Source organism: Lathyrus oleraceus, chromosome 6 (genome assembly GCF_024323335.1).
Source record: "Lathyrus oleraceus cultivar Zhongwan6 chromosome 6, CAAS_Psat_ZW6_1.0, whole genome shotgun sequence".
NCBI lineage: Eukaryota > Viridiplantae > Streptophyta > Magnoliopsida > Fabales > Fabaceae > Lathyrus > Lathyrus oleraceus.
The window spans coordinates 108382412-108391384 of NC_066584.1; the positions used below are offsets into that span (position 1 = coordinate 108382412).

Below are 8973 nucleotides of genomic sequence, written 5' to 3' on the forward strand. Positions count from 1 at the left end.
CAAGGATTTCACACTGCCACTTCAAGAAGGTGAAATTTCGAACTCATTAATTCGTGCAATTGCCATATGGATTTGATAGTGCGTTGAATGTAGAGCATTTTGGCATTTGAATCACGTGTTTTCATTGAGTAATCATCAAGATATCTTGATTCAAAGTTTATGCATCAAAACTTCTTTCGATCGGATCTTTATGTACGTTAATCTTTAGACATTTTCGTTGCCATAATTGTAACCTACGCTGAGAGACGGAGAGATTGGTATGCGGTTCGTGTCATTTGGTGCAAAAAAGCTCATGACCGAAGCTGGAGTTGATGAAGAAGATGAACGCGCGAAGAACATCACATTTTCTGGAAATTTCCGCGTTTGATCCATGCTGGCTTGGCTTCATTTCAAATTTCTGTTTCCCGCCCTGGCCGTCCAATCAGATGCAGCCACCGAATAAATGAAGCGGCGCCGTTTTTGGCCTGGGACGAGATTATTACGAATTTGCCACTGCTAGTTATTTAATCCATTAAAACCTTGAATAAATATTTCCATAAATTAACAAATCTTACAAAAATCATATTAAATTCATCCTTAATCCAAATTAATTGGGACTTTTTTTGTTAGATCCCAAATTTAATCTAGTTTTTTTTAGGCATAGTAACTCAAGTTGTGCCTGGTAAAATTTTGGAATGGTATATTGATTCTTGTCATGTGTGCTATTTTCATATGTTTCACCATTTTAATCACCAAATAAACATGCTAGCTCCAAATTGAATGAAATTTCATATGATGATTCTTGACTCATGCCTGGAGATTTTGATGCGTAATTTGTGACTTTTGGATCTCTGGTTTGATAGATATGATTCAATCTTTTTGAGTGTGACAATATGTGTCACACTATGCTATGCTGACTTCATGATTTAATTTTCCATGCTTATGCTTTGCCTATGGCTCTGATTTTTTGCATGAGATATATTTTATATGTTAGGTTTCACCCTGATTTTTTGTGGATTTAATTGATCCATTTTCTAATTGATTTGGATTTTTGATTGTTGTTTAGCATTTTTGGATTGTTTCTTGAGTAGCAAACTTACATGACTTGTAAAATACTCATCCCTTATCCTATGAATATGAAATTTGGTGGAGTGCTTCCTAACATGTATAGCTTTAATTTGGCTTTGGTCCCATTCATTTCTAATTTGATCTCACTGTTTTACAATTGATTGAAGTTGACACTTGTTTTGTGACCTAGTTTAGGTTGATTTTTGCGTGCCATGACATGTTGAATTTAATTTCCCCATTTCCACATGTCCAAATGCTGTGAAATTTGATGTGTAGCTCATTGAATGTGTCCTGTTTATGATGGAATTTTTGTGGAATTTATTGAGCTGTTTTGATATTTGTTTGATTGAAATCATTCTGTTGACTCATATGTGGTTCATACTTGACTACTTTGACTTAGATTGTGCATAAAATGAAATTAGTGCCTAGTTTTGATGTGAGGCCAATTAGGTTCTCTTTTTTAATTGATAAATCTTGGTTTTGATCATGTTTTACTTGCTGTTTTAAGATTTCTTCCTCCTTTTGACCCTAGGCTTGTCCTAGTGGTCTTGTTACTCATGTTTGAGTTTGACTTTGACTTTTCAGGTTAAGAAGCAAAGTGCTTAAAAGGAATTAATGCAAGTTGAATTGTTTCATTTGACTATTGTGAACTAACTTGTTTGTGTTGTAGGGTGCTTGGTTCACTTGAGCTTTGTGCTATGCACATTATTGTTTGATTGTACATTGCTTGTTGATTCCTATGTTGTTGTTTTGTTAATGATTGGGATGCTGATTATATTTGATTGATTTTAGGTACCCTTTAGTTGCTCAGTTCTCTTAAGAACTTGCATTGCTTTGCTCGTGTAGCATTTGCATTGAGGTAGACTCTCTTGTCTCCATGTAGTCTGGAAGACCTGGCTTGTTATTTAGCCAGGCAACTGTCTGAAGTCCTCCTTAAGAGGCGATGTTTGTGATTGTTTATGTTTGTCCCAAGCAGGAAAAGTCCTCATGTGAGGCAATTGGTAGACAAAAGAGATATGTAGCCTATCTCCCACTATTCTGTGAGTCTTCTCCTTTCTCCCATGACATGGTTGTAGCATTGAGATCCAAACCCAAGATCTATCGAGTCTAATTTGTGGAGAGAGTTCCATCTTTCTGAACTCCCACACCTTCTGATATTCAATACTCTCTCTGACCAGAGATAAGAGTGATGAGGCACACCCCTCATATCCTTTCATCTGCTTCACCTTGGCTCTCAATGTCAAGGTTAAGAGTGCCATTCACCTATTCCAGTGGACTTCTTAAGTCAAACCCTTTGATTGAGCCCAAATTGTGTGGTTATAGAGTGTGCTACTTGAACTTATTTGATTGATCATTTGATTCATTTGAACATGATTGCTTACTTACCATTGTGCATTCATCATTATTGATTGTTAATTCTTGTATGATCATTATTGCGTATCCTTGTGATCTATGTTTGTTTGCCCATTGAGGACAATTGTAAGTCCATGTTGATTGGCTTTTGTTCCCATGATATGGAAGGATAGAGTGTAAGACCTCATTGGTCACTCATATCTTTTTTGCTCTTGTTTGTTGTGTGAGAGGGTGCAATTGTAAGTCCCTGTGATGTGGCATTTGTATTCCTATGACCATACTTTGGAGGTTGGTATAAGTCCAGATAGATTGGCACCTGACTTCCAAGTTTTTGTTTTACTTTAGGAGGTTGGTGTAAAGCCATTTATTGGTATCCGACATCCGCTTTTGCTTTGTGAGATTGGTATAAGACCATTGATGGCATCCGGTATCATTGTTTATTTTAGGAGATTGGTGTAAATCCATTTATTGGTATCCGACATCCGCTTTGTTTGTGAGATTGGTATAAGACCATTGATGGCATCCGGTATCACCTTGCTTTTATTTATTTACTTGTTTGTTGCCCATTCCTAAGGATACACTTGAATCATCTTCTATATGATTTCAAGAGGTGAACCTTTATAAGAAGTTTTACATTCCATCATCCATACCCTCTTTGTCCTAAACTTTTTCACACTTTGCTTTCAAAAAAAAAAAACTTTGACTTGTTGTGCAAACATTATCACCCTTTTTTCAAATTAGAAACTTGGACCCTAAGTCCTCGACTTTTCAAAATTCTTTTCATAACACTTCTTTGAATCAATCTAATCATACTTTGACCATCCTTTTGTGAATAATCATAATCCATTAATCCAACTCATTCAATTGTTTTGTGGCTTTGTCCATGCTTGTTAAGTTTTCATACATTAGCCATAGGTTTGATTTATCCTAGTTGGTTAATGTTAACCTCACCTATTTGTCCTTAGTTGATTGAATTGTAAGTCTTCCTTGCTTATTATAGGGTTAACCCCTCTCTAGCAAGTGGAAGCTTTTCTCACATGGTGGACGTGTTGTTTCATAAGGTTGAGTTTTCTCCCATTGGTAATGAAAAGCCTTAGAGCTTGTGTTTTAAAATTGAACTCACTAATTTTGGGAAATCTTTTAGCCGAACTACGGCGTTTTGATCCTTACCTTTGATGGAAGGTACGTAGGCAACGGGTTCATCCGTTCGAACACAAAAATAATTAACTTGTACATTCTTTTCTCATCTTCCCATTCATGTTTGCACAATATGTCAAAACAAATAAACATTTTTATACAACAAGTGTGAAAAGGGCTCCCTAGGAGTACCTAGGACGTGATGGGTGCCTAACACCTTCCCATTGCGTAATTTACCCCTTATCCAGTTTCTCTGATCTTTTATTGGTTTTCTACGTGTAAAACTTCTTAGGTTTTTGTTCGCTTTTTAACCAGTCCTTAGGATAAATAAAAGTGCGGTGGCGACTCGAATTCATTGTATGCTTTGCTTATGGTTTAACCAATAAATCATATAGCGACGAATACACCGCTACAGGACTTAACTAATAAGTGACAGCTACGTTAATATAAAGTCATAGTCTATTCAACAGAGCGAGAGTTTGAGAAAAGATTTTTAATCAATAGTATCTACTGAAAAGATTTATTTTAAAACCAAGAAACCAACGAAGATTTGATTCCCTAATTACGACGAACTACATACCGATATCTGCTTAATTGATATTTAATTTAGATCTAGTTTTAGTTTTACTTTTCCGCCAAACAATCAAAGTATCATCCGCCTTAGCTTTACGAAGTAACCTTAGAAAACGGTATATCGATTCATAAGTCCCTGTGGGATCGATATCTTTTAAAACTACGCGATAGAACTGTGCACTTGCAGTTAGTACCCCAATTCGACTCAGAATCTCGCGATCAAGTTTTTGGCGCCGTTGCCGGGGACTTTTATTTAGTCGATATCGTAACTCTTCTGTTACACTGTAGAGACTAAGGCAATTTTTATTTTTTCTTTCTTTCTTTGATTTGTATGCCACACACTCGCTCACAAGGCGAGCCGTTTTACTTACGAATCAACGACATCGAACGTTATCTCCGAGTCTTACAACGAAATCGGGAATATCGTGCTACAAACAATCTCCCTCCTATCGAAATTCCTGATCTCAAAAATCTTTTTCCTTCACCAATACCCGAGATGGCAGAACCAGCTCGTGCTCTTCGAGATTACGCCGCTCCATCGCAAGATGAGCCGCATTCGAGTATTGCTCCACCCACAATCGAAGCAAACAACTTCGAACTTAAACCTTCTCTGTTGCAGGCAGTGCAACAGAATCAATTCTCTGGAAATCCTACCTAGGATCCAAACCTTCATTTATCCGTATTGTCCAATACGCTGATACTGTTAAAGCTAATGGTGTCACTTCAAAGGCAATTCGACTTCGCCTTTTTCCTTTCTCATTAAGAGATAAAGCTAGAAGATGGCTTCAGTCTCTTCCTTCCAACTCGGTTACCACATGGAACGAGTTGAAGAAAGTCTTCCTTGCCCGATATTTTCCTCCAAGCAAAACAGCTATGTTGAGATCCCAGATAAATGGATTTAAACAGAAAGAAAACGAGTCTCTTTTCGAAGCATGGGAAAGATACAAAGACATGATGAGACTTTGTCCACACCATGGTTTAGAGGACTGGTTAGTAATTCATACCTTCTATAATGGTCTCTTGTACAACACAAGGTTAACAATAGACGCCGCAGCAGGTGGTGCACTTATGGATAAACCTTATGCTGATGCTTATCAACTTATCGAAAGCATGGCCCAAAATCATTATCAGTGGGGAAGCGACCGAGCAATGGTAGAGAAACCTCAAACGAAAAGTGGCATGTACGAGATAAGTAGCCTTGATCATGTTAATGCAAAAGTGGAAGCCTGGCCCAGAAAATTGAAAGTTTGAATGTATCACCTCCAACCACCGTGGTTGCCGCAACTCAAAATTGTGAAGTCTGTGGAATCCAAGGTCACACTCTTGCAGATTGTCAACTCCTAACAGGAATCCAAGCAGAACAAGTAAATTATGCTCAAGGAAATCCCTACTCACACACCTATAACTCAAATTGGAAGAATCATCCTAATTTTTCATATAAGAATAATAATGCTTTATACGCACCAGGACAAGCTCCAAATCAAGCCCCAGCTATACCTCCTGGATATCAAAAGCCGACCCCATCTACACCTAACAATAATGTTCCTAGGAAATCCAACTTGGAAATCATGATGGAGAACTTCATAGCTTCTCAACAGCAAACCAATAAAGATTTCTTAAACCAGAATATACACACTAGTGAACAAATCAAACAACTAGCAAGTAAAGTAGATGCCTTGGCTACCCATAACAAAATGCTGGAAACACAAATATCACAAGTAGCTCAACAACAAGCTCCTACTGCTGCCCCAACTGGTGCATTTCCTGGACAGCCCCAACCTAACCCGAAAAGCCACGCTCATGCAATCATACTAAGAAGTGGAACGGAAGTAGAAGGACCGTCTGATCCAAGAATTGAAAACCAAAACTCTAGAAAGTCAACTGAGGAAGAAAATAAACCTAAGAAAAAGGAAGAGAGTAATAAGGAAACCGTAGAAAAGAAAGAACCTTATGTACTTCCACCACCTTATAAACCACCTATCCCTTACCCTCAAAGGCTTATTAAAACCAAAGATGCGGGCCAATTTAAAAAATTTGTTGACCTACTGAAACAGTTAAACGTCACAATTCCATTTACAGAAGCTATTACGCAGATGCCCTCATATGCTAAGTTCTTAAAAGAAATTCTTTCTAATAAAAGGAAACTTGAAGATAGCGAAACTGTTACACTCACTGCTGAATGTAGCGCTATAATCCAGAATATGCCTCCTAAACTTAAAGATCCAGGTAGTTTCTCTATACCCTGTCACATAGGAAAATTTGTCATAGATAAAGCCTTATGCGATTTAGGAGTCGGTATTAGTGTTATGCCCTTATCCATATGCAAGAAACTTGAAATGGGAGAATTAAGACCAACTAAAATGTCTGTGCAACTAGCAGATCGTTCTGTTAGATATCCTGTAGGAATTCTTGAAAACGTTCCCGTGCGCATAGGTCAGTTCTACATCCCAACCGATTTTATAATTATGGACATTAGAGAAGATGAAGTTACACCCATTATATTGGGAAGACCATTCTTAGCAACTGCCGGTGCGATCATAGACGTAAAACGAGGACGACTCACTTTCGAAGTAGGAGAAGAGAAAATTGAGTTCATTCTTTCCCAATTTTTGAAAGCACCTGCAATAGATGACACATGTTACTTCATGGATATCATCAATGAATGCATAAAAGAAACAGAGTTAGAAAAGGACAAATCGTTTGACTATCTTGTAGAAGACAAACTCAACCAATGTTTAGCAATAACACCGAATCCTACGCAATGCCTTAAGAAACCAACCCTAGACCTGAAAACACTTCCCAAAAATCTGAGATATGAATTCCTAGACTTAGAACTTGAACGACCAGTGATATTTAATGCAAACCTAGGAAAACTCGAAACCGAAAAACTCCTGCATATCTTAAGAAAATATCCAACCGCACTAGGATACAACATCACCGACCTTAAAGGAATAAGTCCTTCTATTTGTATGCACCGCATCATGCTAGAAGAAGACTGTAAAACCTCTAGGGAACATCAGAGGAGACTGAACCCTATCCTGAGTGAGGTAGTGAAGAAGGAAGTAACCAAGTTATTAGAGGCAGGTATCATATATCCTATATCTGATAGCAAATGGGTTAGTCCTGTACACGTAGTACCGAAGAAAGGAGGTATAACAGTTATTGAAAATGAAAAAGGGGAAACTATAACCAAACGAATCGAATCGGGATGGAGAATGTGCATTGATTATAGGAAACTAAACAAAGCAAGCCGAAAAGATCATTTCCCTTTACCATTCATTGACCAGATGTTAGAACGACTAGCAAAACATTCTCATTTCTGCTATCTAGACGGTTACTCAGGTTTCTTTCAAATACCAATTCATCCTGATGACCAAGAAAAGACAACATTCACGTGTCCTTTTGGCACTTTCGCTTATAGACGAATGTCGTTTGGCTTGTGCAATGCTCCCGCAACCTTCCAAAGGTGCATGATGGCAATATTCTCCGATTTTCTCGAAAATATCATGGAAGTATTTATGGATTACTTTTCCGTATGCGGGCAAAGCTTTGAAGAATGTCTTGAAAACCTAGAAAGAGTTCTAGAACGATGTGTAAAAGTAAACCTAGTACTTAATTGGGAAAAATGTCACTTTATGGTACAAGAAGGAATTGTTTTAGGACATATCATCTCAAATAGAGGAATTGAAGTAGACAAAGCCAAAATAGAGGTAATCGAAAACCTTCAACCTCCGAAAACTGTAAGAGAAGTACGAAGCTTCTTAGGACATGCCGGTTTTTACTGACGATTCATTAAAGACTTCTCTAAAATAACTAAACCTTTGACCGGACTATTGATGAAAGATGCTGAATTCATCTTCGACAACAAATGTTTAGAAGCATTCCAAACGCTTAAACAAGCATTGATCCCCGCGCCCATAATGCAAACACCAAATTGGAACGAACCATTCGAAATAATGTGTGATGCCAGTGATTACACCGTGGGCGCTGTTTTAGGACAACGAAAGGATAAAAAGCTTCACGTCATATATTACGCAAGTAGAACCCTAGATGAAGCACAAATGAATTACGCCACAAACGAGAAAGAACTATTAGCAGTAGTGTTTGCATTAGATAAATTTCGTTCTTACTTGGTCGGAGCCAAAATAATCATTTACATCGACCACGCTGCTATCAAGTACCTCTTAACAAAAAAGGATGCTAAACCTAGACTCCTAAGGTGGATCCTGTTGCTACAAGAGTTCGATTTGGAAATCAAAGATAAAAAAGGAACTGAAAACGTAGTAGCAGATCACCTCTCTAGACTTGAAAACCTGGAACCAGAAACAACATCGATCAACGATGATTTCTCATACGATAAACTTATAGCTAGTTTGGAAGAAAATAAAGCTGATAAACAGGTAGAAACCACCTTAGCTATATGTGTTACACCATGGTACGCTAATCTCGTCAATTATTTAGCTGCCGGAATAGTTCCACCTACTTTATCCTACCAGCAAAAGAAACGATTCTTCTATGACATAAAACACTATTACTGGGATGACCCTTTACTTTTCAAAAGAGGCCCCGACGGTATTTTCCGTCGGTGTATACCTGAAGAAGAGGTAGAAAATATAATCCAACATTGTCACCCCGCTCCTTATGGTGGACATGCAAGTACATCCAAAACCTGCTCCAAAATCCTACAAGCCGGTTTTTATTGGCCGAATATATGGAAGGATGTGCATGCGGCTATCAAGAAATGTGATAGATGTCAACGCACAAGAAACATATCTAGACGTGACGAGATGCCACAGAAAGGCATTTTGGAAGTAGAGGTTTTCGACGTGTGGGGAATAGACTTCATGGGACCTTTTCCGTCTT

At 38.0% G+C, this 8973-nt stretch overlaps 1 non-coding gene across 1 annotated transcript; it reads right to left on the reverse strand.

Annotated features, from left to right (window-relative positions):
* Positions 1–4983: 4983 nt before the first annotated feature.
* On the reverse strand, positions 4984–5090 carry LOC127098763 (small nucleolar RNA R71). Its single transcript, XR_007793462.1, has one exon. It is a non-coding gene; the product is annotated as a small nucleolar RNA R71 (small nucleolar RNA).
* Positions 5091–8973: the final 3883 nt, after the last annotated feature.